We start from the raw sequence: 20,456 nt of genomic DNA on the forward strand, positions 1-20,456 counted from the left end.
TTTATAGCAAGTTTACTGACATATTGTGTTTGTACTATACACTACTTTGTATTAGAAATGACAAAGGATGAGCCCCCCACATACTATAGTAATATTGAAGACTCAAATATTGGCCAATACCGATACTACTGCGATACGATACCTGCCTAAATCGCAGCATATACTTTTATTATTTTGTGAAATGTTGGAAATGTTTGATCGAGTGAAATTAATCAAACAGAGAACAATGACAGGTAAGGAGCACACTATCCTCTTTAATATTAAACATCTGGAATGGACTTATGCTCTTTTTTAATAGATGTGGAGTGGTAGTTACTTTTTTGCGATGCAAAGTAATTAAAAATAAAAAGTTAAGCTCATGACGCTGTAAATTGAATGATGCAGACACATTTTTTATTGGATCCTTTCTAATACACTTCTGCCTTGAAGATGTTGAACATGTAAGTAATTATAATTTATACTTAAAAATGTTGTGTTTTTAAATGCATTATAGTTATTCAATATTGATATTGGATATCGATATTTGATATCAATATCGGATCATCATCGGCGGTCGCTCGAAACGAATATGACGATCCTCTTAGTAGGGGGGTATCCCTGTATGGAGGATACCTGTGCGTGATTTTGTTTAACGTGGGGAGACTGGTGCACAGACAGTCACCACACGATCATTGACAGATCCAGGTCAGGGTCCAGTGGCATGGAGTCCAAGACGACTGGGGACCCTTTTCGGCTGCAGCCTTCATCCGCCATCCCAGCCGTTGAGAGGCTCCTTAGGGTTAGCAATCATCCTCCGCCTTTCCACCGTTGAGGTCTTTGGCCCTTTTGAGAGATAAAGATGAAGCCAGTCACGTGATCATGTGATACCACGCTAGGAACAACAGAGCCCTTCTCCATCAACATCAAAGCTAATCAAGCAAACTTTCTGAGAGCCAACAACGATTACTATTGGAAAAATTGTGATGCATGACCTTATATTTCAGAGCCCGAACTCAAAGAAAATGAGCAATACGTTTTAGACGCCGAGTGATGGATGCAGTTTCATTGTGACACTATAATATTCGCAGCATTGCTAGGCGCTAATCATACAAATTTATCATAAAAAACTAAAATAAAACAATACTCTCGCCGGGATGCCGACCGAAAAGACGCTTACATTATTCCGCTTAGATCAGGGGTCCCCAAACTTTTTGACCCGGGGGCCACATTGGGTTAAAATAATTTATATATATATATATATATATATATGATATCACGTCATCGATTGGAAAATGCATTTTTAGACAATGTGATTTGCCTGAGGAGCTAGGAGACTCTGAGAGTAACAAGCAACAAGCGGTAGAAAATGGATTAGAAATGACAGATTTAAAAAAATAAAAAACTATTAACTTGGGACTTTCCGCGGGCCAGATCTCGAACACCTGTGGGCTATCTGGTCCGCGGGCCATAGCTTGGGGACCACTGGCTTAGATGAAGAATCTATCACAATCCTCACAGAGGGTTAAAAAAAGTTTTTGCAGGAAGCATCTTTTTGGGTTCTATTTCACTATCTTCGGGATGAGAAAGTGGATCAGCCTGTCGGTCCACGGCCACATTTGTCTTCTAACAGGTGAGAGATGCATGAATTATAATCTTGAATTTACTTTTAGAAAGTCTATGAATGTTTTTTATTCATCCAGGTAATTGGCATCTCAGGGCATTCAATCGATTGCAACTGGACTGTTTGGGTTGTCTTTGAAAACGTTTCGACGTTCATCCGAGGAGGCATCATCAGTTCTTGCTCATAGACTTAGATCGGTCAGATCTAGTTTAACGGCTGGTGCCAAAATCCCAAATATTTATACTCCAAAACCAGGAGGGTGTGCCTGGGCAAGGATGGTTTCACCCTATTGTAGTGAGAAAAACAACTGTTTTGATGCAAACGAGCAATCCTACTGTCAAAGCCAATGACAGTTGTTGAAGTGTAATTTCCCCTCGTTATCGTTGAGGTATTGTGTGGCAGAACGATCGTGTGGATCGACTGCTGTCAGCCCAATATAGTCGGAATCCCCCACGAAAGCTTTCCATTCAGTTGTAAATAATTGGCATACTGGTCTCTTTTTCGAACCAGAATGTTTCTAATTCCTGTTATTTGTTGGAAGCTAAATTGCAGAGTATTTTAGGAATGGTTGAAAGGACAGTGTTTTATGTGGGAGACAGGTGGTGTCACAGACCACCTCCTCTGTTCAGGGATGTTTTTTCAAACTTGACATAGATGGCTTCCTTCACTCCTCTTTCGTACCCTTTGTCGTCCTTGTCCAGAATCTGTACATTTGTGTTCTCAAAGGAGGGCTGTTTCTCCCCGAGGTGCCTGAAGATTGTGTCCGTCTATGCTGTGCCATGCGTCGGCTTAGTGGTTGTTTTGTTTCCCCAATATATGGATCAGTGCATTCATCATTACACTGGATAGCATGCACCAGATTGTTTTTGTGTGTGTGGGGTGTCCGGTCTTTAGGATGCACTAGTCTCTGTCTCAGGGTGTTGCCTGGTTTGTGTACTTGGATGTTGTGTTGATTAGAGTTTCTCAGATACATGTAATACATATGGAATGACAATATTTTTGCGTTTGTCCCCTGTTTTCTCCTCATCCACTTTGTTATTGTTATTTTTGGATAAAATGAAACACAAATAAAGTCAACTTGTTTTTCAACTCTACTGGTACTCTAAAAATTAACTTGGGACAATCCGGGGGCTGTAATTTGGGGCTTCATGAATTAAGGAGTTATTTTGTGTACAACTAGATGGAGCCTGAGTGGTACGTGTACCCTAGTGTGAAAAACACCGTTTTGGCTCTGAGTGGGGTGGTACCGCAGGTGGCCTGTCAGATGTTAGGGGTGGCACATGTCACCCCAGCCACCCTCTAGGCACGCCACTGAAAGAAAGGGATTCTTCCCGGGTCAAGGCTAGAAATACTAAATACCAGGCTGACTGGATGTTTTTTAGGCAGCTCCGACCGAAATTGCATTACTTCTCCTGTCAAGAAGTCAACGTCTGAGTTTTATCTAGCTAAAACCTCCAGATCACAATAATTTTTGTCCTAAAATCAATTTATGAGACTGGAATTACAAATGATCTGACAACTTGTTTATGGTTTACCTTTGTTGAAAGGAGGAGATCCCACAGCTACTAATAACTATTGACCCGTCACCAAGTAATGGGTCCCAGCAAAGTTCTTCTAAAGATTGTTAGTGAACAACTTTAATATTTCTAACAAACCTTTGGTCTGCTTCCTCAAAATTAATCAGGTTTTAGAAAGATACATCGCTTCATAACCACTGCTATCAAAGTTGTAAATGACATAATTGAGGCATTGGATTGCGAAAATATTGTGTAGCTCTATTTATTGACCCGTCGAAAGCATTTGATACGGTCGACCATAATATTTTAGCACATGGACTGGTCAGGATTGGCCTATCTCAGCATGCTGTAAGTGACGTTCTAATGAACAGAACCCAATTCGTCCAGTTTGCTGGGTGCTCTTCATCTTTTCACTCTGTATTTAAGGGTGAATCTCAGGGTTTCAAATTACGTCCATTGTTGTTTTCCATCTACTGTATGTAAATGATTTCTCTGATAATGTGTCAGATGCTGTGTTCCATTTTAATTTTCAGATGACATGGTCATATACTTGCTGCTGTTGCGCAAACTCTTGAGCTATTTCAGTCTGCTTTTGATGTTGTTCAATCCCAATTGACTCAGCTGAGACTAGTGGAAAATGCAGAGAAATCTAAGGTGATGTTATTTTCAAATGGCCAACCACTGCCATTGTACATTACAAAAATAATAACCGGTTATATGTTTGAACTTGAAATGGTCACGACATAAAAGTTATTTGGGATTGTTATTGAAGAGTCCTTTAAAACACACATAGAAAAACGTATGTCAAAATTTAAAATTTTCTTCAGAAACAAATTTAGTTTTTCCTTACAAGTAAGTAAACGTTAGATCCTGACCACTTTCATGCCTTTGCTGGATAATGGAGACTTGCTTTTCATTAATGCACTCGACACTAATCTGAAAAAACTGTATACTGTATACCACTGTGCCTTACGTTTTATTACTGGTTGTGGCAACCTTGTCCACCATTGCACTTTGTCTGAAACATCAAAATGTCTGTGCTTACCAGTACACAGACTTTCTCAATGGATGTTTTTAAAAACAAAATTAAAAACACTTCTTGGTCTGATTCCCACCTATTCAACTTTCTATATATGTAGAGACTCCAGTCATTACAATTTAAGGTCACAAAACATTCCAGGCGTGTTTGTTCCTAGAACCAACTCTATTCTTTCTAAAAAAAAAAAAAATGTTTAAAAGCCTTCAGATATATGCCCACTGCTCCCCTCACCTCCCAGGAGATGAACAAGAGAATGGGTCAAATGCAGAGGACACATTTCACCACACCTAGTGTGTGTGTGACAATCATTGGTACTTTAACTTTAATATGTTGCTCCGTGGTGATGGAATTAATTTCAAAAGGATCTTGTCATGATCCGCTACTTGGATCATGTCATATTCTGGTTTTTGGTTCCGTTTTGTATCACATCTGGTTATTTTGTCATCCTTACTTTCTGGTGGCACTTCCTGTTTGTTCCGTTTCCATAGTTACGCATTTGTGTCACCTGCCAATTGTTTTTCACTCGCACCTGCTTTGTGATTATCCCCTCTATTTAAGCCTGCCCTTTTTGTTCATTCGACCTCGGATTCTAGTTTGTATTCGATGCAACAGGTGACGTCGCTGACTCCCGCTTGTGGTAAAATACCTTTTTACTTGTTAGCTTCCACGTTATTCCGTTGCTAGTCCCCAGCTCACATGCTAGCGCTTTTTGTTCTTTCTAGCTCCCATGCTAGTTCTGTTTGTTTTTCCTTTAGTGCCTTGTGCAAGTGTTTTTGTTCTTAATTTGTTCTTTAGTAAAAATAAATAATTTCTTACCTTCACGCTGTGTCTTACCCGACTGCATCAACGAGAGAACACACCCGTATCACCACACTGCCAGCAAAGCGTCACAGATCTGAGGCTACCTGAACTCATCACTTTGGGGGAATTGAAGGGCATTTTAAAAGATAAAGAAACGTGTTCTTTTTGGCACTGTACTTGTTTTTAATTAGTTTTTAAATTGTTTTTACTGGCACATTTATTTTTTTACCTATTGTGTGTTTTTATGTTAATGTTGTAACTCATTTGTATTTTAGTTTTTGATATAGTGTGCAACTGCTGTTGTTTTTTGTTGTTGTTGTTATATGTATTATGGAACCCGTTTTGCTGCCTTCTTGGCCAGGTCACTCTTGCAAAAGAGATGTTTATCTCAATGAGTTTTTACCATGTTAAATAAAGGAAAATGCAAAAAATTAAACACGTTGACACTTAATTGCCAACACATAATGTATATGTTTTACATTTTTTTAATGAAAATGTGTTCACTCTTTGTGTTTAGGTGACCTTTTAATGGAAGAGAAAGTATTAAAAAATATAAATAACTTGATTAGTGATGAAGAAATAGAATAATGATAGTTTTATTCAATTTATTTTGCTGACATTGCCGTGCTACCTTTTACTGTTAAAGATTACTCACTGGTCATTTATTGTCAAAATAATGTTGCTGCTGTATTTTTCTGAAGTGTTGTTTTATGTTTTCAGTTCACTTATTCATTTATTAAAAAGACAGAAAAAATCCTGATCCTTCACAAACTGATAAGAGAGCTAGAAACATGCTATGAATACCGAAGCGAGAATATCTAATGAACAAATAGATCTCACGAAGCTTTTCTTTTAACTGTCAGTATTTTACCAACAGTCAAACATACCACAATGAGACTGTCTGGCATAAACTGATGTTTAATTGACTTGTTGACTGAAGGTGTCAGAGTTCTTTGGTGACGAACCCCAAGATGCAGAGAAGGAGGGAGGCATTTTGCAGGAAAACATAATTTAATTTAAAATACTACAATTAGAACAAACAAAGGGTACAAACAAAAAGCACGCACGTGGGCGGGTATAACAAACTAAGGGCTATGAACAAACAAATCGGAAGCAGGGAACAAAAAACAGTAAGCTACAAAACATCTACCAAATATAGCTTACCGCTACGCTGCATTCACACTACCAGTAGGAATGACAAGTAGAAAATGACATTGACACGACAATAATCCAGCCCTGACTGGAGGAGAAAACAGGTCTTAAATAGTGGCTGGCTGATTGATCCCAGGTGTTGCCAGGTGCCAATCAGCCATAGCTGAGGGTTACACAGCACTCAGGGAGACAAACAGGAAACAGAACCAAAATAAGAGTGCTGACAGGAACTAAAGACAAACGCAGAGGAAAAACTAAGACATAGACCAAAACTGTCAGGGACAAGCCTGACAGAAGGACTCCATTGCTGACAACTGCAGAAAAATGTCAAAGTTGCACATGAAAAGCTAAAAGTGAAATACTCAAAAGCAATATGTGATCCAAATTGTTCTTTTGATCCTGTTATTGGTTCAACACTAACATATGTTATTATATGTATATAATAAAGTCATACTCTATTATTTGAGGGTCTGTTGTTCTGATGCTTAAGAATTAACAGGAGGGCGCCATCTACTGATTGTGATGGGAGATCGCTTTTCAAACAAAAAAAACTTTGTCATTTATAAAATAGGCCTAATCGTTTTATCTGCAAACTACTTATGAACAATTATATTTTTGTGTTTTTTACATAGCTCTTTCATGTTAAGAGCTTACAAAACCTGTTGGACAATAACTCTTATCTTGCGCTTGACATGATCTGAATATAGTGTGAGATGTTTACATTTGCATAGTTATAGCGACGACATACACTAACTTGGGGTGTCCCGTTACAACTTTTTCACTTCCAATTTGACATAGATATTGGGGCCTACAGTCTTGGCCGATACCCATAATCCGATCCAATTTCAATACAGGGCAGAACGGTGACACAGGGGTTAGTTCTTGCCCCACAATATTAAGGTTTTGGATTCGATCCCCATGCTCAGGGTTTTTTTTAGTGGAGTTTGCATGTTCTCCTCATGTCTGCGTGGGTTTCCTCTGGGTACTCGGCCTTCCTACTACCTCCAAAGACATGCACCTGGAGAAAGGTTGATTGTTGACACAAAATTGGCCTTAGTGTGTGAATGTGAGTGGGAATGTTGTCTGTCTTTCTGTGTTGGCTCTGTGATGAGGTGGCAACTTGTCCAGGGTGTACCCCCCCCCCCCACCCCCCCTTTCCGCGTAAATGGAGTTTCGATAGGCTCCAGCACCGCCCGCGACCCCAAAAAGGACAAGCGGTAGGAAATGGATGGATGCATGGATGTCTGCAATTGACTTACACTGTCTTAAATTAAGTTGAAGTAGCTTCGAAATTTGTCTTTGGCAACACACAGTAAATTGATTGATGCAAACACGTTTCATCATCATCAATCTTTATTGCGGACCTTAAGATCCATTAAACATATAAAAACACAATACAAAACATTAAAAACAAAACACTAAAACATAAAAAAAACAAAAAAACATTAAAAACATAAAACATGAAGCCCAAATGTCAGTTTCTAACATACAAACGTGTGTGCCAATGGTTCCACAGTCCAGATGAGTACCTAACAGAACTGCAGCCAGGGTTCGTTAACACAGTGATTATGTCATTTTCAGACTCAGATGCCGTACACATAAACTTATACATAAGGTTGCGTAGCAACGCTGAGAAAGTGGGCACCCCAACACTAACAAACATCTGGCTTGCACTGGCGCTTCTCGGAATTCCCAGGAGAAGCCTCATACATTCATTATAAGCAGCTTATGTCACTGGCTACTTTCTAACACGCACCTGCCTTGGAAACTTTGTACGTGTAAGTAAAATTAAACTATAATTATTTGATACTTACAAATGTGGTGTTTTAGATTGCAATATCGTTCAATTAAAGGGGGACATTATCACAATTTCTGAAGGGTTAAAACCAATAAAAAAATCAATTCCCAGAGGCTTATTTTATTTTTCAAAGTTTTTCTCCAAATTTTACCCATCACCAATATCCCGAAAAACGGCTTCAAAGTGCCTGATTTAACCGTCGTTATATCCACCCGTCCATTATCCTGTGATGTCACAGTGTGACCACACAGAAAAAAACATGACGGATAGCACAGAAAGGTATAGCGATATTAGCTCGGATTCAGACTCGGATTTCAGCGCCGTAAGCGATTCAACAGATTACGCATGTATTGAAACGGATGGTTGGAGTGTGGAGGCAGGTACCGAAAACAAAATTAAAGGAGAAACAGAAGCTTTTGAGCCATACCAAGACAGACAGCGGCACGGGGGGAAGCGAGGACGAATTCGGCGATCGCCTTCTAACCAACGATTGGTATGTGTTTGTTTGGCATTACATGTGGATGGAGGGAAAGGCTAGATGCAAATATAGCTACAATGAGGCATATTGATGCAATATGTACATACAGCTATCCTAAATAGCATGTTAGCATCGATTAGCTTGCAGTCAGGCCGTGACCAAATATGTCTGATTAGCACACTCCACATAAGTCAATAACATAAAAAAAAACTCACCTTTGTGATTTTGTTGACTTTATCGTTGAAAGTGCATCTACTTTGAGTGTCGCAGGATATCCACACATTCTTGCCATCTTTGTCGTAGCATAGCTGTCGTCGGCAAAGTGTGCGGAACAAACGAGGGACTTTTGCATCTTTTGGCCACTGGTGCAACTTGAATCCGTCTCTGTTCGTGTTGTTACACCCTCCAACAACACACCGACGAGGCATGATGTCTCCAAAGTACCGGAAAACAGTCGAAAAAACGGAAAATAACAGAGCTGATTTGACTTGGTGTGTGTAATGTGTTTGAGAAAATGGCGGGTCACTTCACGATGTGACGTCACGGGTGAAAGGTCATTGTTCCGACAGGCGAACAATTGAAAGGTGTTTAAATTGCCAAATTCACCCTTTTAGAGTTTGGAAATCGGTTAAAAAAACATATGGTCTTTTTTTCTGCAACATCAAGGTATATATTGACGCTTACATAGGTCTGGTGATAATGTTCCCCTTTAAGGCAGTGCTTCTGTATTATTTTCGGCACCCTCCTGGACCCCCCAATACTCTCAGCTTGAGTTACTGATGTTCCCTTCTTGTTTTTGTTTTTTTTTGTTGCCTTTTGGTTTGGGCACCTTCGGGACGGCGCATCAAGGGATAGCACTTTCGTGGCCTCATTGCTGCATATTAGTTCTATTTTGTGAACTTTTGGATCTGTCTTCTGGCTCTCTGCCACACCCTAGATGGAGTCCGCTTGGAGAGACCGGAAAAAATGTAGAGGAAGAGACTAGGCTGTGGCGCTAGCGTTGAGCGTCGGAATGGACGAGCTTCACGGAGCACTGGTTGAAATAGCAGGTATTGGACACTTTGGTCTCCCTGGACGGATTCTAGATCATCCTTGTTGACATCTACTGGACAAGAGAGCATTGGCTCTCCTGGTTGCTTTGTTGGGTCTGTTCCTGTCTCTGACTGCACCACCACCCTCAGCAGAAGATGGCGTGGAGCACCGCAGAGGCCACCGCGATGTATGTGTGGTTGCTTGTCTATTCCTGGTGCAATCAAATGTGCGTGATATGTATTATGTATTGCTCTTTTTTGTTGTTGTTCTTTTTTATTTTACTTTTGTAGCTGTATTTAGGAAAAGTGCCTCTGATGTGGCAGATGGTTGCGTCCGCTCTGTCCCCTTTTACACGAAAAGTTCAGGAACTTACGGTTCCTGGATTCATAGGCGCCAATCTACATTTCTGTCATTAGGTGCTCGGTGTGTGTGTATTAAAAAAACAAAAGGAAATTCAGCAAAGTTAATATCCCATATGATTTGTGGTTTTATTATTTTGTAAAACAGACAAAACTCGCCATAAAATTAACTACTACGAGATTGATTTTTCAAAAATTATTTTAAAGATTGAAAGTTGCCGTCAATCCCACGTGGGAGCTCGTCATTGTCCGTGGGTACTCGGGCCCTTAAGCCCCCGCGAAATCGGCGCCTATGCCTGTATCCTGTAGCTCCTGGAACTCGAGCTTACTGTAGAAGTGTGTGGTTTGTGTTTCCACCACATTTTACAGTTCAGGGTAGATTATACAAATCATGCTGAAGACGTACAGAGGAGTGGTTTAGTATATTTGTAAACTGACACCATGTAAATAAATAGAGGATACTAGGTCAGAGTTATTTTACAAAAAAGTAAGTAAATGAAATACAAAGTAATAATATACATTAAATACAAAACATATGTAATAAGATATGATTGAAAAAAAGTGTACTGAACTATTCATAAAACGTCTGCCTTTTTGTCAAATTAAAGACAAAGTTGTATGTTTTTGGTAACACTTTAGTATAGGGGAACATATTCTAAGTAACAAAGACTTAATTTAGAGTTATATGGACACTATAGAATATATTCTAAGTAATAAAGACTTCATTTAGAGTTATTTGGTTAGGGTTAGGGTCAGGGTTAGAGGGATAGGGTTCTAATAAGGCCATGCTGAATAAGGCATTAATTAGTACCTAATGACTAGTTAAGAACCAATATGTTACTAATGTGCATGTTAATAAGCAACTAATTAATGGTGACTATGTTCCCTATACTAAAGTGTTACCATATTTTTTTTTTACTGGTGCACAAAATTAACTGTTCATGAACATCACCTTGTTCAAACAACAAAACTAAGACAGTGCATAAATTCACAACAAATTACACACCTGCAAATCAATCAGCTGTTGCCGTATAAGTAATATGCCAACAGGGAGAAGTTTGTATTTACACGTAGAGTCGGGTGTGTTTTGATTTCCGCCGAACCCCTGAGGTCAACTCACCGAACCGCTAGGGTTCGATTGAACCCTGGTTAAAAACCGTTGCCATAGTACCCAGAGGGAACCCACACAGTCCTGGGGAGAACATGCAAAGTCCACAAAGATCTGGACTGGACCTTGTTTATAAGAACCCTTTAAACTATCTAATTTAATTGACAACTTAGTCTGGTGACAATAATGCCCTTTATCTTAAAAAAAAAAAACATTTTCCTGAACAAAAACTTATATAAAATAAAATAAAAACAGTTACATAGAAACTAGTAATTGATTTATTGATTGATTGATTGAAACATTTGTTAGTACAAGCCCTGTTTCCATATAAGTTGGGAAATTGTGTTAGATGTAAATATAAACATAATACAATGATTTTCAAATCCTTTTCAAGCCATATTCAGTTGAATATGCTACAAAGACAACATATTTGATGTTCAAACTGAAAAACATTTTTTTATTGCAAATAATCATTAACTTTAGAATTTGATGCCAGGAACACGTTACAAAGAAGTCTGGAAAGGTGGCAATAAATCCTGATAAAGTTGAGAAATGCTCATCAAACACTTATATGGAACATCCCACAGGTGTGCTGGCTAATTAGGAACAGGTGGGTGCCATAATTGGGTATAAAAGTAGCTTCCATGAAATGCTAATTAATTCACAAACAAGGATGGGGCGAGGGTCACCAATTTGTAAGCGAATTGTCTAACAGTTTTAGAACAGCATTTCTTGACGAGCTATTGCAAGGAATTTAGGGATTTTACCATCTACGGTCTGAAAAATCATCAAAAAGTTCAGAGTATCTAGAGAAATCACTGCACGTAAGCGATGATATTACGGACTTTTGATCCCTCAGGAGGTACTGCATCAAAAACCGACATACGTGTGTAAAGGATATCACCACCAAAGTGGAAAGGTGTTCTGTGGTCGGACGAGTCCATATTTCAAATTTTATTTGAAAACAGAGGACAGGGTGTCCTCCAGAACAAAGAGAAAAATAACCATTCGGGTTGTTTTAGGCGCAAAGTTCAAAAGCCAGCATCTGTGATGGTATGGGGGTGTATTAGTGCCCAAGGCATGTGTAACTTACACATCTGTGAAGGCACCATTAATGCTGAGTGGTCCATACAGGATTTGGAGCAACATATGTTGTCATCCAAGCAACATTATCATGGATGCCCCTGCTTATTTCAGCAAGACAAGTGTTACAACAGCGTGGCTTCGTAAAAAAAGAGTGCAGGTACTTTCCTGGCCCGCCTGCAGTCCAGACCTGTCTCACATGGAAAATGTGTGGCGCATTATGAAGCGTTAAATACGACAGCGGAGACCCCGGACTGTTGAACGACTGAAGCGCTACATAAAACAAGAATGGGAAAGAATTCCACTTTCAAAGCATCAACAATTAGTTTCCTCAGTTCCCAAACGTTTATTGAGTGTTGTTAAAAGAAAAGGTGATGTAACACAGTGGTGAACATGCCCTTTCCCAACTAACTACTTTGGCACGTGTTGCAGCCATGAAATTCTAAGTTAATTATTATTTGCAAAAAAAAATGAAGTTTATGAGTTTGAACATCAAATATCTTGTGTTTGTAGTCCATTATATTGGTTATGGGTGGAAAAGGATTTGCAAATCATTGTATTCCATTTATATTTACATCCAACACAATTTCCCAACTCATGTGGAAACGGGGTTTGTAAATTGCACAGTACAGTACATATTCCGTAAATTGACCACTAAATGGTAACACACAAATACGTTTTTCAACTTGTTTAAGTCGGGGTCCACGTAAATCAATTCATGGTAACCTATTAATTGAAACGAGTAAAATGAACTGTTAAAGGTTAGTACTATTAGTGGACCAGCAGCACACAAAATCATGCTTCACAGACTGTATCCCTTGCAGACTGTATTGATAGATATGGTAGGAACCAGAATATTAATAACAGAAGGAAACCCCCTTTTGTGTGGATGAGTGTGAATGAGTGAGAATGAGTAGGGGAGGGATTTTGGGTTGGTGCACCAACTGTAATGTATATTTAGTTTTTTATGTTGATTTAATTAAAAAAAAAAAAACTCCACACAGAAAGAACTCAGGACCTTCGTATTGTGAGGCACATTCACTAACCTCTCTATCACCGTGCTGACCCCATTTGATTACTGTTTGGGCAAAATATAGTGCAAACCTAACGAATCTTTTTGTCATTAAAGCCCTATTGTGTCCAATGACGTATTCCCTTAGATTCTATGCCAGTGGTTCTCAAATGGGGGTACGCGGACCCCTGGGGGTACTTGAATGTATGCCAGGGGGTACGCGGACCCCTGGGGGTACTTGAATGTATGCCAAGGGGTACGTGAGATTTTTTTTTTAATATTCTAAAAACAGCAATGATTCAAAAATCCTTTATAAATATATTTATTGAATAATAGTTCAACAAAATATGAATGTAAGTTCATCCATCCATCCATCCATCCATCTTCTTCCGCTTATCCGAGGTCGGGTCGCGGGGGCAGCAGCCTAAGCAGGGAAGCCCAGACTTCCCTCTCCCCAGCCACTTCGTCTAGCTCTTCCCGGGGGATCCCGAGGCGTTCCCAGGCCAGCCGGGAGACATAGTCTTCCCAACGTGTCCTGGGTCTTCCCCGTGGCCTCCTACCGGTTGGACGTGCCCTAAACACCTCCCTCGGGAGGCGTTCGGGTGGCATCCTGACCAGATGCCCGAACCACCTCATCTGGCTCCTCTCGATGTGGAGGAGCAGCGGCTTTACTTTGAGTTCCTCCCGGATGACAGAGCTTCTCACCCTATCTCTAAGGGAAAGCCCCGCCACACGGCGGAGGAAACTCATTTCGGCCGCTTGTACCCGTGATCTTATCCTTTCGGTCATGACCCAAAGCTCATGACCATAGGTGAGGATGGGAACGTAGATCGACCGGTAAATTGAGAGCTTTGCCTTCCGGCTCAGCTCCTTCTTCACCACAACAGATCGGTACAACGTCCGCATTACTGAAGACGCCGCACCGATCCACCTGTCGATCTCACGATCCACTCTTCCCCCACTCGTGAACAAGACTCCTAGGTACTTGAACTCCTCCACTTGGGGCAGGGTCTCCTCCCCAACCCGGAGATGGCACTCCACCATTTCCGGGAGAGAACCATGGACTCGGATTTGGAGGTGCTGATTCTCATTCCGGCCGCTTCACACTCGGCTGCGAACCGATCCAGTGAGAGCTGAAGATCCCGGCCAGATGAAGCCAACAGGACCACATCGTCTGCAAAAAGCAGAGACCTAATCCCGCGGCCACCAAACCGGAACCCCTCAATGCCTTGACTGCGCCTAGAAATTCTGTCCATAAAAGTTATGAACAGAATCGGTGACAAAGGGCAACCTTGGCGGAGTCCAACCCTCACTGGAAACGTGTCCAACTTACTGCCAGCAATGCGGACCAAGCTCTGACACTGATCGTATAGGGATCGGACTGCCATAATAAGACAGTCCGATACCCCATACTCTCTGAGCACTCCCCACAGGACTTCCCGAGGGACACGGTCGAATGCCTTCTCCAAGTCCACAAAGCACATGTAGACTGGTTGGGCAAACTCCCATGCACCCTCAAGAACCCTGCCGAGAGTATAGAGCTGGTCCACAGTTCCAAGACCAGGACGAAAACCACACTGTTCCTCCTGAATCCGAGGTTCAACTATCCGGCGTAGCCTCCTCTCCAGTACACCTGAATAAACCTTACCGGGAAGGCTGAGGAGTGTGATCCCACGATAGTTGGAACACACCCTCCGGTCCCCCTTCTTAAAGAGAGGGACCACCACCCCGGTCTGCCAATCCAGAGGTACCGCCCCCGATGTCCACGCGATGCTGCAGAGTCTTGTCAACCAAGACAGCCCCACAGCATCCAGAGCCTTAAGGAACTCCGGGCGGATCTCATCCACCCCTGGGGCCTTGCCACCGAGGAGCTTTTTAACTACCTCAGCAACCTCAGCCCCAGAAATAGGAGAGTCCACCACAGATTCCCCAGGCACTGCTTCCTCATAGGAAGACGTGTTGGTGGGATTGAGGAGGTCTTCAAAGTATTCCTTCCACCTATCCACAACATCCGCAGTTGAGGTCAGCAGAACACCATCCGCACCATACACGGTGTTGACAGTGCACTGCTTCCCCTTCCTGAGGCGGCGGATGGTGGTCCAGAATCGCTTCGAAGCCATCCGGAAGTCATTTTCCATGGCTTCCCCAAACTCTTCCCATGTCCGAGTTTTTGCCTCTGTGACCGCTGAAGCTGCACACCGCTTGGCCTGTCGGTACCTGTCCACTGCCTCTGGAGTCCTATGAGCCAAAAGAACCCGGTAGGACTCCTTCTTCAGCTTGACGGCATCCCTCACCGCTGGTGTCCACCAGCGGATTCTAGGATTACCGCCACGACAAGCACCAACTACCTTGCGGCCACAGCTCCTTTCAGCCGCCTCGACAATAGAGGTGCGGAACATGGTCCACTCGGACTCAATGTCCAGCACCTCCCTCGTGACATGTTCAAAGTTCCTCCGCAGGTGGGAATTGAAACTTTCTCTGACAGGAGACTCTGCCAGACGTTCCCAGCAAACCCTCACAATGCGTTTGGGCCTGCCAGGTCTGTCCGGCATCCTCCCCCACCATCGCAGCCAACTCACCACCAGGTGGTGATCGGTAGAAAGCTCCGCCCCTCTCTTTACCCGAGTGTCCAAAACATGAGGCCGCAAATCCGATGACACAACTACAAAGTCGATCATGGAACTGTGGCCTAGGGTGTCCTGGTGCCAAGTGCACATATGGACACACTTATGTTTGAACATGGTGTTTGTAATGGACAAACTGTGACGAGCACAGAAGTCCAATAACAAAACACCACTCGGGTTCAGATCCGGGCGACCATTCTTCCCAATCACGCCTCTCCAGGTTTCACTGTCGTTACCAACATGAGCGTTGAAGTCCCCCAGTAGGACAAGGGAATCACCCGGGGGAGCACTCTCCAGTACTCCCTCGAGTGTACCCAAAAAGGGTGGGTATTCTGAACTGCTGTTTGGTGCGTAAGCACAAACAACAGTCAGGACCCGTCCCCCCACCCAAAGGCGGAGGGAGGCTACCCTTTCGTCCACTGGGTTGAACTCCAACGTGCAGGCTTTAAGCCAGGGGGCAACCAGAATTGCCCCCCCAGCCCGTCGCCTCTCACTGCCGGCCACGCCAGAGTGAAAGAGAGTCCAGCCCCTTTCAAGAGAAGTGGTTCCAGAGCCCTTGCTGTGCGTCGAAGTGAGTCCGACTACATCCAGCCGGAATTTCTCTACTTCGCGCACTAGCTCAGGCTCCTTTCCCCCCAGTGAGGTGACGTTCCACGTCCCAAGAGCGACCTTATGTAGCCGAGGATCGGACCGCCAAGTGCCCTGCCTTCGGCTGCCGCCCAGCTCACATTGCACCCGACCTCTATGGCCCCTGCTATGGGTGGTGAGCCCATTGGAGGGGGGACCCACGTTGCCACCAGGCGCTCGCCATCGTGCCCCACCTCTGGGCCTGGCTCCAGAGGGGGGCCCCGGTGACCCGCGTCCGGGCGAGGGAAATCTGTGTCCTTTGTTTTTACTTTTCATAGAGGTTTTCGAGCTGCTCTTTGTCTGGTCCCTCACCTAGGACCAGTTTGCCTTGGGAGACCCTACCAGGGGGCATAAAGCCCCCAGACAACATAGCTCCTAGGATCATTGGGACACGCAAACTCCTCTACCACGGTAAGGTGGCAGCTCAGAGAGGAGATGTAAGATGTAGGATGTAAGATGTAAGTTCATAAACTGTGAAAAGAAATGCAACAATGCAATATTCAGTGTTGACAACGAGATTTTTTGTGGACATGTTCCATAAAAATAGATGTTAAAGATTTCTTTTTTGTCAAGAAATGTTTAGAATTAAAGGCCTACTGAAACCCACTACTACCCACCACACAGTCTGATAGTTTATACATCAATGATGAAATATTAACATTGCAACACATGCCAATACGGCCTTTTTAGTTTACTAAATTATCATTTTGAATTTCCCGGGACTTTTTTCATGAATACGTCGCGTAATGATGACGTGTACGCTTAACGTCACGGGCTGTTATGAATATGAGCGCTGCGCACACACACAGCTAAAATTTGTTTGCTTTAACGGCATAATTACTCAGTATTTTGGACATCTGTGTTGCTGAATCTTTCGCAATTTGTTCAATTAATATTGGAGAAGTCAAAGTAGAAAGACGGAGTTGGGAAGCTTTACCCTTTAGCCACATAAACACACGGTGATTCGTTGTTTAAAATTCACGGACGTGAAACTTTACTATGGATCGCAGCCAACATGGATCCCAACCGAATGTCAACCAGCAGGTTTCGGTGAGAAAATTGTGGTTGAAAAGTCACCACTTACCGGATATCAGCTGAGCTTGTGCCTCCCGTACAGCTGCCGTCGTCTTCCCCGAGACACTGCGCGTCAACACCCGGCCGTGGACGTACACTTCCGACTATCAGGTATTGTTAAACTCACTAAAACACTAGCAACACAATAGAAAGATAAGGGATTTCCCAGAAGTATCCTAGTAAATGTATCTAAAAACATATGAATCCCTCTCAATGCAACGCGATTGCAATCGCGTTTTTTTGTTCAACTTTTTTTTTTTTTTTTTTTCTAGTCGGTCACTATCAATATATTCAAACACGAATATTTCATCCTCGCTCAAATTAATGGGGAAATTGTCGTTTTCTCGGTCGGAATAGTTGTTTTTGTTGGAGGCTCCCATTAAAACCAATGTGAATATATGAGGAGCCCTCAACATGTGACGTCATCGTTTGCAACTTCTGGTGGAGGCAGGGCTTTTCTCCAGTTGCGAACTTTATCGTGGATGTTCTCTACTAAATCCTTTCAGCAAAAATATGGCAATATCGCGAAATGATCACGTATGACACATAGAATGGACCTGCTATTCCCGTTTAAATAAGAAAATCTCATTTCAGTAGGCCTTTAAGTTCATGAATCCAGATGGATCTCTATTACAATCCCCAAAGAGGGGACTTTAAGTTGATGATTACTTCTATGTGTAGAAATCTTTATTATGAATTGAATCACTTGTTTTATTTTTCAACATGTTTTTAGTGATTTTTATATCTTTTTTTCCAAATAGTTCAAGAAAGACCACTACAAATGAGCAATATTTTGCACTGTTATACAATTTAATAAATCAGAAACTGATGACATAGTGCTTTATTTTACTTCTTTATCTCTTTTTTTTCAACCCAAAATTCTTTGCTTCTGAATAGGGGGTACTTGAATTAAAAAAATGTTCACAGGGGTACATCACTGAAAAAAGGTTGAGAACCACTGTTCTATGCAATTCACACAAATACCACCAATTTAAACAATATGAACAATACAGGAAAAATAACTTAATCGCGCTAGTATCGATCCGATACTGACACGACCCTAGGTATCGTTACTGTCGATATTTGTATCGATCCAGCCGGTAGTCGGCAGCCCCACACGTCATGAGGTCGCTGCCACCGTCTGAAAACATACCACCTCCGACTCTGCTCCAAGGTATTTATACCCCGCTACCATTGTTAATATAGTATATAATAATGGCTGATTGCTGTCCCCTAACCGAACTTTCCCTGTTTGAAAAATACACGCCGTTTTTGTTTTTTTTTAACTCATGTCATTTCCTGTCCGGTGCAGGCGCCTTGCTAACGCCAAATAAGGTCTCGACACATTGCCTGGAAGCTAGCATAGGAGGCGACCCTCCAGTGGGTTTGTGCCAGAACAATACGACTTCATGAAACGCTTGTAATAAAGTCGAGGGTGTGATGTGACAGCCTTAACATAAAGGCGTAACATAAAACCTGCTCCTCTTAAAAGCTAACGCCAATGAAGCCGCAATGTAAGGCTGTGTGAATGTAGCTCAGCACCACATGCACTAAAACAGCCTTAGTCAGCTTCATATTTCAAACTAAACAACACAAATACTGTTTGTACGCTTTGCTCTGTGCATTCTTAAAAAAAAAAACACTGTTAATATACACACTGCTTACTTAGTGTTACATGGACTTGCTTTGTACTGCGGGATATACCCACAAAAGTAGAGCAAGTACTTGAATAGAGTACATTGCATTATATTGTTGCCAAGTTGTGTTGTGATACGTGGGCTTGAAATAGTCATGTGGATGTGTAATCTCTCACAGGGTCTCCTCGGGATTTATTTTTAAGAGCAAACAAAGGTTGGAGGTCAATAAGAGAAGTGGGTCAATGAAATAGGATAACCAAAAAGAGCAAAATGTTTAGCTCAAGTGGGCCTCATAATGTAATATCAGTGTTAACCTGTTTAAAGGCCTACTGAAATGAGATGTTCTTATTTAAACGAGGATAGCAGGTCCATTCTATGTGTCATACTTGATCATTTCGCGATATTGCCATATTTTTGCTGAAAGGATTTAGTAGAGAACATCGACGATAAAGTTTGCAACTTTTGGTCGCAAACAGAAAAGCCCTGCCTTTACCGGAAGTCGCAGACGATAACGTCACCCGTTGATGGCTCCTCAAATCCTCACATTGTTTTTAATGGGAGCCTCCAACAAAAAGTGCTATTCGGACTGAGAAAACGACAATTTCCCCATTAATTTGAGCGAGGATGAAAGATTTGTGTTTGAGGATATTGATAGCGACAGACTTCAAACATTAAAATAAAAAATGCGATTGCATTGGGACGGATTCAGATGTTTTTAGACACATTCACTAGGATAATTCTGGGAAGTCCCTTATCTTTCTATTGTGTTGCTGGTGTTTTAGTGAGTTTAACAGTACCTGATAGTCCGACGGATGTCTTGACGCCAGTGTCTCAGGGAAGTCGACGGCAGCTTTATGGACGGCGCAAGCTCAGCTGATCTCCGGTAAGAAGCGACTTTTTACCACAATTTTCTCACCGAAACCCGCTGGTTGACATTCGGTCGGGATCCATGTTCGCTTGACCGCTCTGATCCATAGTAAAGTTTCACCTCCGGGAATTTTAAACAAGGAATGACCGTGTGTTTGTGTGGCTAAAGGCTAAAGCTTCCCAACTCCATCTTTCTACTTTGACTTCTCCAATATTAATTGAACAAATTGCAAAAGATTCAGCAACACAGATATCCATAATACTGTGTAATTATGCGATTAAAGCAGACGACTTTTAGCTGTGTGTGTGTGTGCAGCGCTCATACTTCCTAACAGTCCGTGACGTCACGCGTACACGTCGTCATTACATGACGTTTTCAAAAAGAAACTCCCGGGAAATTTAAAATTGCAATTTAGTAAACTAAAAAGGCTGTATTGGCATGTGTTGTAATGTTAATATTTCATCATTGATATATAAACTATCAGACTGCGTGGTGGATTGAAGTGGGTTTCAGTAGGCCTTTAATTAGCATTACGACCTACATATTCTTTTTTTTTTTGCATGACTATCCAGTTACTTAATGTCCATGTGGTGCTGTTCTTCGCTAACCTGACTCTCGTCAGATCCTTGTAGTTTTGCTGAGCTCCA

The 20,456-nt window shown here is 42.0% G+C and overlaps 1 protein-coding gene and 1 long non-coding RNA gene across 7 annotated transcripts in view; one reads left to right on the forward strand and one right to left on the reverse strand.

Moving 5' to 3' along the window:
• Positions 1–376: 376 nt before the first annotated feature.
• On the reverse strand, positions 377–19,057 carry LOC133559185 (uncharacterized). Its single transcript, XR_009808119.1, has 2 exons — positions 18,970–19,057; positions 377–822 (listed from the first exon to the last, which is right to left on the reverse strand). It is a non-coding gene; the product is annotated as an uncharacterized LOC133559185 (long non-coding RNA).
• The window catches only part of klhdc3 (kelch domain containing 3), a 55,351-nt gene continuing 53,262 nt past the window's right edge, over positions 18,368–20,456 (forward strand). For 4 of the 6 annotated variants that reach the window (XM_061910670.1, XM_061910674.1, XM_061910676.1 and 1 more), the window contains exon 1: positions 18,385–18,478. The gene's annotated coding sequence lies outside the window, so the exon portion shown is untranslated. Of the gene's footprint in view, positions 18,479–19,756; positions 19,825–20,456 lie in introns of those variants that run through there. The other 2 variants (XM_061910671.1, XM_061910672.1) reach the window with 2 other exon arrangements.

This window comes from Nerophis ophidion, linkage group LG09, assembly GCF_033978795.1.
Source record: "Nerophis ophidion isolate RoL-2023_Sa linkage group LG09, RoL_Noph_v1.0, whole genome shotgun sequence".
Classification (NCBI taxonomy): domain Eukaryota; kingdom Metazoa; phylum Chordata; class Actinopteri; order Syngnathiformes; family Syngnathidae; genus Nerophis; species Nerophis ophidion.